This window comes from Cyprinodon tularosa, unplaced genomic scaffold (assembly GCF_016077235.1).
Source record: "Cyprinodon tularosa strain WSP-4 unplaced genomic scaffold, ASM1607723v1 ctg1096, whole genome shotgun sequence".
Taxonomy (NCBI): Eukaryota; Metazoa; Chordata; class Actinopteri; order Cyprinodontiformes; family Cyprinodontidae; genus Cyprinodon; species Cyprinodon tularosa.
The window spans coordinates 42,912-54,966 of NW_024037889.1; positions in this window are offsets into that span (position 1 = coordinate 42,912).

Below are 12,055 nucleotides of genomic sequence, written 5' to 3' on the forward strand. Positions count from 1 at the left end.
CGTGCGATTAATGCGTCATCCGCCGCCGTCGTCATCACTGCCACTTGATTGAAACAGGGGAAGAAAAAAAATACGGAAGAGCGAGCCAGCGCCGAAAGTGAGCAAAGGCTGTTTTCAAAAGGCAGTAACGTCAACTCTTCTAATGACCGATACCACAAACGCAAGCTGCGTCTCAATTCGCAGACAGCCTGCGCTTTGTAAAGCGAAAAAAGTCGTAATTTTTGTAAAGACAAATTAACATGGCACAGAAGCACCACTGTTATGATGATGGCAGTAGAGAGAGCTGAGCAGCAGGATGAGTAACCATGTTTGTTTCGTTTTAAAGTGGGGAAACGTAACGTTAGTTTCTCAGGTAGCTTATCTGATGCTTTCCTTACCGTGTTAGTAGGTTACAGACAGTGATAAGGTTGGCTACTTATTTTACTTTTAATTTCATTTGAATTAGCTTAAGCAGCATTTATATTTTCTTTATAAATAAATTAACTTGCAAATTATGAGGGCAAGGCTTTTAAAGTTTAAATCTTCTGGCAAAGATAAAGTAAAGAAGATCCTGCAATTTATGGAAGTAAAGCAGAATAAAATCCAGCAAGATCAGTAATATGTCAATTAATTATATGCCACGTTTCCATGTAAATATCTGTCTTTGGAGGATGTGTTTTTTAGCACCCCTAGTTCTCTCATTTGTATTCCAAATACAATTTATTATTTGAATCACAGGGCTATTTTTATCTCTATGGTTGAGTATTTTTCTCAAGTAGCAACTTTAACTGCTATACTTTCCTGTCCTAAAAGGCAGAACTCTTCTAGTCTAAAAAAAAACCTCATTTGTTGAAATGGGGGGACCTATAGTTTGAACCCCTTAGGAGCTTTTAAAAACAAAAATGCCTGTCATCCATATACAGGTTAAAAAGGCAAGGAGATAAAATGCTGTATTGTCGCACACCATTACCAACATAAAAAGAAGATGATACAGAGTTTCCCCATTTTACAGACATATTCTGGTGAGCATACCAATACACTAATATTCTTAATAATTATTTTGGAACTCCTCTCTCATGCAATTTATGAAACAATTTGTGATGATTAACATGATCAAATGCTTTTGATGCATCTATAAAACACATAAAAATTGTGGTATTATGTCTCTTGTGTAAATCTAAGATTTTCTTGAGAGCAAAAATGCACATATCGGTGCCAAGTTTTGGTTTAAAACCAAACTAATTATCAGATGTGGCTATAAACGTCTCAATTATGCTTAACAGAGCCTTCTCCAAAACTTTCAATAAGGTACTGGCTAAAGCTATGGGCCGATAGTTGTCTTTGCTATTTATTTTACCAGCCTTATCTTTTACAATAGGCACTAAAATCTCAGACAACATAGAGTTTGGTAAAATGCCATGAATGAGAAACCTGGTGAAACAAATAGCCAACAAAGGAAAAATGTTCCTTCTTGCAAATTTTAAGTGCTCAGTAGATACCCTGTCCACACCATATGCCTTATTACTTTTCAACTTCTTAACAATGTCTCTAACTTCTGGTGAAGAAATAATAACATCATCATGCATATCTTCTCTATCACAAAGGGATTACTTTTCCTACAATTAAACAGTTCATAATAGTGTTTCTTCCATAAATTTATAATTTTGTCTGGTCCTGTTACACCATCAATATTCGTTGGCAGGGGTGAATTTAAATTGTTAACTCTTTATTTCTTTCCAAAATTCAGAAGGATATATATATATATATATATATATATATATATATATATATATATATATATATATATATATATATATATATATATATATATATATATATATATATATCTTACTTCCTCTTACTTCCGAGCCGGTGAACGCAATGGAAAGTGATGTTTTTTACCTGGTCCGCCGGGAATTTTTGTTTCTGCTGGAGGAACTCACAGATTTTCACCTCGGGATCCTCCTCCTGCCGCTCCGCGATTCCTGCGAAGACGAGATTGTCTCCCATGCTCCGTGACTGAATGTCCAGAATGGATTCCTAAATCATCTTATTTTCACCGGACAGCTGGATCATCCCCTTGGTGAGTTTGGTGACCTCCCCCCTCAGCGCTTCATTCTCGGTAGTGACGGAGGCTAGCTGCGCTTGGCTGTATTCCAGCAACTCTCTCAGAGCTTGAAACTCCTTATGCAGGATTTCTACCAAGGCGAGGCAGGCATCCAGGCTGGTTAGCTTTTTATCGATGGATTCCAGGAAGTTGCTGTAGCTCCTGTCTGGAGACAAAGTAGAAGTAGAAGCAGCACTGGTTTAATTAGATCGACATTGTTTAGTAGAAGGCGTTGATGAGGATGCAGAATTCTTGGCTTCCCCATTACAATGTTAAAACACTCGCCCAGGTAGCTCTCCAGACTCGTCAAGGACTTGTCTTCCAGTTTGTTCCCTTGGAAATACGGGACATTTGTTAAAGTTTAAACCTGACTTTGTTTAATTTACAGTTATTGGCTTGAGTGGATTTGTTTTTGAATCACCTGTATGTCACCATTTTCTTACGCACACAGCTCTCGCAAGATCTCAGCTGCTCATTGCCACCTCAGCTCTGCCGGAGCAGCCTTCTTGCTTCAAGGCAGCAGTGCTCCTAATAATAATAGCAGCAGATAAAATGTAAATAAACGCTGATGCAGACATATTAACTTCAGTCAAAACAGTGAAGTTTCATTCAGTTTATGGTGGAAAATGAATAATGATGCAGAAATGCATTACTCAACTCAACTCACTCAACTCAACTTAATTTATAAAGCGCTTTCAGTCAGCCAAAGCTAAAATCAAAGCGCTGTACAGGTCATTTGAGCAGATTATAAAACACAATTATCACCACAACACAGGACAAACTCAAAGATTAAAAAAACCAGTAAGAGCAAAAAAAAGTCGAAGTCTCACTCAAAGGCCTGAGAGAAAAAGTGGGTCTTTAAAAGGGTTTTAAAAGAGCTGAGTGTAGGGGCCTGTCTGATAGAAAGGGGGAGGGCATTCCACAGTTTGGGAGCTGCCACAGAGAATGCTCGGTCCCCTCTGAGCTTCCGCTTTGCTCTAGGTGCTTTTAGAAGGAGCTGATCAGCTGATCTAAGGGACCTAGCGGGGCAGTAATTCTGTAGTAGCTCAGAGAGGTATGGTGGAGCTAGGCCATTTATTGACTTATAAGAAAATAAAAGAATTTTGAAATGAATTCTAAAATGGACAGGGAGCCAATGAAGTGAGGCCAGGATTGGTGTTATGTGTTCCCTCTTCTTTGTCCCAGTTAAAAGTCGTGCTGCAGCGTTCTGTACGCGCTGCAAGCGAGAGAGGGAAGACTGGCTGACTCCTGTATACAGAGCATTACAGTAGTCCAGCCGCGATGTAATAAAGGCGTGGACCACTGTTTCCAAGTCTCGGTGGGTTAAAAAGGGTTTGATCTTTGCCAGCCGTCTTAGGTGAAAGAAGCTTGACTTAACCACTGCACTGATTTGCTCCTCCAGCTTAAAATCATCATCCATTTTAAAACCTAAGTTGGTGACTACTGGCTTTCTGTAATTTGTCAAGTGCCCCAAATCAACACCTGGCGGCTGACGGGAGGCACCTGGACCAAAGACAATTATCTCGGTTTTGTCATCATTTAACTTCAAAAAATAATGTGACATCCAAGCTTTGATTTCTGATTTACCGGAATGTATACTTGTAGGTCATCAGCATAGCAATGAAAGGAAATGCCATACTTCCTCAGGATGGAACCCAGTGGGAGTAGATAGAGGGAGAAGAGCAGTGGCCCCAGTATTGACCCTTGTGGGACTCCATATTGTAGAGAAGCAGAGGAGGACTGAGAGCAGCCAAAGTCAACACAGAATGTTCTGTCTGCTAAATAAGACCGGAGCCATTCCAGCGCTGAGCCGCGGATGCCCACAAGGTGCTGAAGCCTAGCTAGTAAAATGTCATGGTCCACCGTCTCAAAAGCAGCGGAAAGATCAAGCAAGACTAAAACCACATTGTCACCACAGTCAGATGCGAGTAAAATGTCATTAAAAACTTTCAATAAAGCTGACTCAGTGCTATGAAGAACTCTGAAACCAGATTGAAAAACCTCCCATGAATTATGTTCATCTAAAAAGGCCTTTAATTGATTAAACACTATTTTCTCCAAGATTTTGGATAAAAATGGCAACTTGGATATGGGGCGGAAGTTTGCCAACACCTTTTGGTCAAGTCCAGGCTTCTTGACAAGGGGCTGCACTATTGCATGTTTAAATGCTATAGGGACCACACCGGTAGAGAGACTAGAATTAATAATATCCAGGACCGTTGGTCCTATGCAGGGGAGAACTTCCTTGAAAAGTTTGGGGGGAAGTGGATCACAAGGTGAGCCAGAGGGTTTAATACTGTTTGCTACTTTCTCCAGTAAAGGGAGAGTCACGGGATCAAACTGATGGAAAACAGCAGAGCACTCCAGTAGCGGCCAAGCGTCTGGCCCAAGATTGAAGGAAGGACAGGGGTCAGAAGCAGAAGAGTGTGTGATCAAGGCTCTAGTGGAGGTGATTTTATCAGTAAAGAATAAAAGAAAGTCATTGCAAATGTCCTTAGAGGATTCTAGACAGACAGTTGATGGAGCATTAAGAACAGTCAATGGTTCTGAGTAGCATGCGTGGGTTATGACAATTTGCTGATATTATGTTTGAGAGGTAATGTCTTTTTGCATCCTTTACAGTATTTTGGTATTGGCGCCAGCAGTCCTTTAAAATTTGATGTGACACCTGCAATTTGTCCTTCTTCCACTTGCGCACCGCCCAGCGGCAGTCTTGTTTGGCGGCTCTGGTCGTGTCATTAAACCAGGGCTCAGCTTTAGTTCTGGGCTGCCTTGTTTTATATGGTGCTACAGAGTCCAATATGGTTTCGCAGGAGAAGTAAAACCATGAGCTTAGCGCCTCAGTGTCAGAGGGCACTTGGTCAGCAGTCAGATCCTGAAACGCAGCAGAAAACTTGCCAGCCGTGAGAGGGTTAAAACTCCGACAGCATCTGCGAGTGGGGGCTTTGACTTCTGGGCCTGGCATGTTGATATCACAAGTCACGGTCATGTGATCCGAAAGTGCAATGTCACTGATCTCCAGGTTTGATACGGCTAACCCATGGGAGAAAACGAGGTCAAGAATGTGTCCATGTTCGTGTGTGGGAGCAGACACTGATTGTAGCAAGTCAAAAGAGTCAACAATGTTTAAAAAATCTTTCACCAAGGGCTTATCGGGGCAGCACACGTGAATATTAAAATCGCCGATGATAAGAACACGATCATATGAAGACATCACGCTTGCTAAAAAATCTGAAAATTCGTCCAAAAAGTCTTTGTTGTATTTTGGGGGCCGGTAAATGACGGCCATCAGAACAGAGTCAGTGCGACCCACCTCGAATATGACTGACTCAAAGCTTGCAAAAGAGAAGGTCAATCGTCTACATTTGTATTTGTCCTTAAACATGACCGCTATGCCCCCACCTCGGCTTTTAGTACGAGGACAATTAAAAACATTGCACCCCGCGGGTAGGAGTTCAGTTAGAGCGCTTGACTCACCATCACGTAGCCATGTTTCCGTAATACACAGGAAGTCCAGACAGCGAGAGTTGAAAAATTCCCGTAGAATAAATGTTTTGTTTGTCATCGATCTTGCATTGACCAATCCGATACGGGAGAAGGACGTAGCCGGAGCTGGTTGTATTCCAACGGGTTGTAGAGTCCTACAGAGGAGCTTGAGGTTCGGAAAGTTCACTCTGCGCCGTAGAATCCAAGGAAAGCAGTTTGGCTTTGATTCCCGGCCCTCGACCAGGCCAATGAGTGATGTTGCGCTGTGGGCAACAGGATCCCGGGAACGCCAGGACACCGAATATCCGCAGGGATTGTCCCGTGTTTGTTGGAGTTTGGTGATTTCCCCCGATCGTGCCATACAAAGCTTTAGCCTCACCAGCTGTCCGCTGCGTCTGCCACGGCGGTGGCGAGACCGGCGGCGACTTTTTCGCCGAGGAGTCGGAGAGGGGCATCTGCACAGATGAGCTGGAATTTCCCACGGGCAGCGGGACAACGCCCTTCGTCCATCCGGATTTGTCGGAGAAAGATTATATTGTAAGTCCAAAAGAGTTTGGCGGTCGTAGACCAGTAGAGACTCGATTTGTTGAGAGACAAGAGACAACACAAGCAAACATAACACCAACCAGACTGACAGAGGTAGACGGCCCGCCACACACACTGGCGCCATCTTGCGACTCTGCTGAAACATCAGAAAGTTAAACTATGATGAGTATTAAACTATGATGAAGCTGAAAGACCCATTAGCTTAGGGGTTCTGGTTCTGGTCGGGTCCAACTGAAACAAAGAGAGGGTTAGCTCATGATGTAGCAGTTAGCTTCAGCAGCACATGAGTTGTTTGGTCTGTAGTGAGCATTAGTATTCAGTTAAACCTTTAACACCATCAGCAGTTGCATCAGAAAGCTTATTGCAAATAAAAACACCAACAGGACCATTCTATCTACCTATAGTTCACCCAAACAGAGCACCTATTAAGCATCAGATGTGAAGAAGGTAGAAGGATGCAGTTACTGTTTTTGGTTCAATGGAGGGAAGTGCTTCGGCTCGGTCCGGTTATCTGCAGGCCCGTCTTCGGTCCAGTCCGTTCGTCCAACAGCAACTCAAAGAGATTTAGGTCAATCCGGTGCAACAATAAGAGGCAATTTGCAAGGGGGTTCATTTTATAACTGACAGTTGCACACGGGATGTCTCCCTTTTAGCTTTGGTGGTTAGCACCTAGCTGCAGCTTGTAGTAGTGCTTCCACTACACTGCTCTGTCCCTCCGTCTCACAGGCAGTCATGGCCCGGTGGCTTGTTCGGTGAACAACAATCGGGGCCCCCGTTGTTCGGCAATTAGCAGAGCTGGATTAGCTCTGCTCTGTCTCTACAGCAGCAGAATACACTGCAGTCACTCGGTTTGAATCACAGGAAGAATAAAACCACTGTGTTCAGCTCCTTCTGAATCCCAGGAAAAAGGCAGTCTGACTCGGTCAAGCGAGCGCAGCAGGGTTTGGTTGCTACGTAGTGAGCCTTCAGTTGGGTGCACTTTTGTCTATTTGTTAGAGGTGCAGAGCCACCGGCAAAATAAACACTAATATGAGAAGCTAGGGGTTTTTAGACCTATGTCTGAGGGGTGTGTCTTCAGAGATGTGTAGTTCCAGTCACTTCAGTGAGAATGTATCGCAACAGTGTTCTGCGCTATGTTATTCCGTGCCACAATGCAAGAGGGACAATCACAAACTAGCTGCGGGTCTAGATATGGCTGATGTTTTTTACCACATGTTGGGAAAAATGAGGAGTCTTCAAATTGACCTGGTCAAAATCCCTAGCAATGATTAAAATACCCTCCATGTGTGCAGATTTAAGCTCAGTCTGAAAGAACACCCATGGCATCTTTTGTATTAGCACTGGGGCACATATACAGCAGTGATGCTAACAACAATGAAATCTCTAGGCAGATAGAAAGGTCGGCAGGTAACAGTCAAAAACTTGATGTCTGGAGAGAAGAAGCTGGCGTCCAATCTAACATTCTTACACCAGTTATTGTTGATGTGAATGCACGGCACCCCTCTTCTGGTCTTAGCACTGATTTCGGAGTTCCTATGGGCACAGTGTAGTCTGAGCCCCTCCAGGCTATCATCATTATCTAATATTGACAGTCAAGTAACAAAGTACAAATACTTTGTTACTGTACTTAAATGCACTTTTTAGGTATCTATACTTTACTCCATTACTTATTTTTCCCACTGCTTCGGACTTCTCACTCATTACATTTTCACACAAGTATCTGTACTTTCTATTCCTTACATTTTTTAAAACAAACGTTACTCTTTACTCTTGGCTTCGGTTTAATGCAGAGGTTAGGGATTAGCGGAACGCGGTCCGGTGTTATGCCGAAAAGTGCATGCCTGCCGAGATACGCATCCCCAGTCACGGGAGCGCGCCTCACTCTGTACAACTGCATATAGACAAGGAAAACAGATTTAAATAGACCTCTCGTGGGAAAAAAAATTATTAGCAGATTATTTTACAGATTCATTTACAAAAGTACGGGTGTTATGAACAACATTAAATCCTAAAATTTTGTCTGAGGTGTGGTTGATTTATTTGTTGTAGTCTATTGTTATTCACACACAACAATAAACAGTGATAGCCGACAGTGTTCACAGATTAGTGTGATGCATTCATGAGCGTCAGATAGCTATGGTGCATTCAGGAGCATATGACATTTCATTCTTACAAGGAAAGAGAAGGAACAGAACTGAACTCATACAATAATGTATTTATTCAGAAACATTGTGGGGTTTCTTACAATACTGAATGCTCTATAATTTTATTTCTGTTTTTTTTATTATGCACATCAGCTAGCTTTTTATTCTAAAAAATCTATAATATTACAGCAGCAAATTATCAAAGTTTTTCAAAAGCCTGTTTAAAAGCTCAAATGAGGCTTCAGATCATACAGCAACAATTGCGCTGTCATCGTTTTACAGGGCAGAATTTGCATTTTCTGACCCTTGTCCTTTAACTACTGATGGATTTACAGGAATACAGTCATACAAGTGTCAAATCCTCTGAGATAGCACAGGATGCACTATTTGGCAATTTCTATTATTTTTTATTTTATTTTAAAATGTAATGTATAACATGGATGCATAAATACCTCATTTTATTTCAGTGTTAAATTCTGTTTAAAGTAACAGATCATTAAAAATGTCTCCGAACCTTTACTGGTTAATGGTTTTTCTTAAAGGAATAGTACACCCAAAACATGATTAGCCTTCATTTTCTACTCACCCCCATGCTGAACAAAACTCTGGAGTACTTTTTTGATATCTCAAATGCATCTGGAGATCTGGGAGGCTTCTTGCTGTCTGCTGACATTCAAATAATGGAGGTCTATGGCGCCCGAGACAGAAAGGTCCACAAAAGTCCACAAAAACTTGTCAATATTCCTCCATACTGCTCGTCCAATGTAATCCAAGTGTCCTGAGTGAGTAGCATCCAGAATTTACTCGAAACGAAGTCATTTAGAACGTTTTAGAGCCTAAACAGTAGTGTATAGGATTTCCTAATAGCGCCCCCATGCGCGCTCGCGATTCTACGTAGTAACAAATGTGTGTTCTTTGACACCACTGAGTATTGACGAGTTAAGCCATGCCTCGGTCAAGATGATGGTGCAGCACTTACTAATCTCCTTCTTTGAAGAGAGTTTAAGTTGAGGATGATCAATTTTGTTGTCCATTAAGCAGATGTTGGGGAGCAGGTTTGAAGAGAGCACTGGTCTGTTGTAATGGTCTCGGCACTGATTCTGGCCTGATCACTCAGTCCATACACCTGCTCTGCTCCACCCGTCCGCAATCAGCTCTGACCGGAGTCACCTGTTTCCAGCAGTTTGAAAACCCCATCAGATCAGTCCTCTGTGCCAGATTATCTCGAGCCAACTCGCTACGAATAGCCCAGCATCTAATGGAGTACCTGACCACCTTTCTGTTTCTGACCCGATCTGCCTCCTGATACCAAGCCTGCCTGACCCCTGTCTGATTCTGCCTGCCTGATTACCCCCTCTGCTCTGCCTCTGGATCCCCGAATCTCTGAGTTGTTTTGATTGGTCTGCCTGCTCCCCTCTCTATGGATCTCAGACTCCGAAAAGCTCCGCTCAACTGTCCGCCTCTCCGTCCAGGATCTAACTGGTAAACCTCCCTCAATCTGCCTGCCTGTCTACCTGCAGCCTGTTTGCCCACACAGATTCAGCGTCACTAACCTGTCTTGGTTTATTTGGATCCAGTCTCTGTCTCATTACATCTGTAGGGATTTGTTCTCAGCTCTGCTGTTAGCCTGCCTCTGCAGCCACGCTTTCACAGCCTTGAACTCCACTTATGCTTGCTCTTTCTCCGGCAAGCCCTGCTTAATGTGTCCGCTACTCTGTGCGTGTCTGTTTGAAGCATTCTGAAGCTTTTTAAGTGGTCAAGATTGTATTTACGAGTCCAAATGGAATTGTGGAATTGTCAAGAGCTGTTTCATGCCGCTGCCTTTGGCACCGACATCTTCAATTCAGCTCCTTTGTGTGTGTGTGGGGAAATGCATGACTGAATTAAATTCAACATATTCTAAGCAGGATAAAAAGTGTTTAGTGAGAGAATTACCATTTTCCATATGTGTGTTAAATTCACCCAGTATTATTACATTAGGAAAAAGAGAAGTCAGGTGAAAGGACAAGTTAGCCAGTTCATTTAAAAAGACAATGTTAGGTTTAGGGGGGTGGTAAACTGTGGCATAATTGTAAGTATCTAACCAGGAATTTTACATGGAAGAAATTCCATGCAGGTTAGAGTTGGGATGGGGATGCAGTGTCTTGCGGTGGATTATTGCAGGACGGCCTTTATGGCTCGTCTCGCATGGTTGGGAAATGTAAACAAAGCCAGGTGAAGTTAAATAATTGAGCAGACTACAGACTACTTCTGCTTTAGACTGAGTCTTGGTTATTCCTAGGTTGAGACTAGATTCTAATCTCTCCTTATCTGTGCCTCACAGAAATCCTGTCTCCTCGTGAAGCTCTGGACGAGCTTAATCTCCTGTCTCCTTGTGAAGGAAATCTGCCCTGGTGAGCCAAGCCGAAGATTTCTACTTGGATGCAACCTGACGACTTCTCTGTGGAGTTTCCCTAGAGGTTCCCTTGAAGATCTTTCCCTGTTGTTCCCTGCTGTGAGCTGGAAGCTCAAATCCTGCCTTCTCCCTTTCCCTGCACAGACCCCAGTGAACCAGCCCCCTGCCAGTATTGTTTTCATTATAATCCATGTGCTTGTCTTTAAATAAACTCCTTGGACTTTTACCAGTGCCTCCGTGAGTGTTCTGCATCTTGGGCTTTACTCTAAGAAAACCCATCATGACAGAACACTGCGGCCAAACACAAAGCCCAGCAGAACACCTCCGCCGTTGGACTGAGAAGCGGGACGCTCAGATACATGAACACACACAAATCCTCCGTGAGTTACTGCTTAATCAAACTTTCTCTAATCATTTCTACAATGCTAACGCCACGTCAGCGGCTCGTCCTGTCCCGAATTCACTTCCGCTTCCTGGTTCACCGGCAGTGACGTCACCTCACTTCTGTTCTGAGCTCAGTCCGTCGTTTTCGTCACCTGGTCCATCACTGCCTGAGAGATTTTCTGGCAACCCACGTAAGCTAAAGGGATTTCTATTTCAGTGTCGGTTATTTTTCAGTTTTCATACCACTAGCTTTCTTATTGATAAGGATAAGATTGCTTTTGTAGTTTCTTTTCTGTCTGATGAGGCCCTAGAATGGGCAGAGACCAAATTTCCACTAAAAACCAGAAAAGACTGCACATATGAAAAATTCATCCGAGAGTTAGAAAGAACCTTTAGCCAGTCCTCTAGTTTCACCTTTTCCAGTTACCTTCTGAATTCAAAACAGGGTATTAGGTCCGTAGCTGAATTCTCCTCCGAGTTTCAGGGTAGAACAGCCGTTTCTGGTTGGAACGAGTCTGCACTCAAGTCTGCCTTCCTCTTAGGTCTTAATGAATATGTCAGGACTGAGCTTTCGTTTTACGTCGAGCCACCTAGCCTCGATGACCTCATTGAACTAGCCATAGGATTAGATCTAGCATCTCAAACCAGTTTCAGCTCCTCTCCGCGCCGGGTTAGCCTTAGTTCCCATGTTCTTGACCACCATTTAAGTCCATCCGTTAAAGGCCTCAAAATTAGTCCACCAGTTTCACGTCCATCAGTTAGAGTTCCACGCCAGCCAGATTCTGATCCTGAACTAGTAATTAACCCGGATAGTTTTAAACCTGACCCCGTGCCTGATCCCTTAGCCTCTGATCATGTTATTCATTCTGGTACCCTTATGTTTCAACCGGTTTATTTGTCGCCAGATCCAATCAGTGAACCCGTTAGTTTAGCTTCTAAGACCCCCCGGTGTAAGAGACGGCGTCGCCGTAAGCACGCTCTGAGCCGTCTAGAGACCCCTGAGTTAGCCCTGTG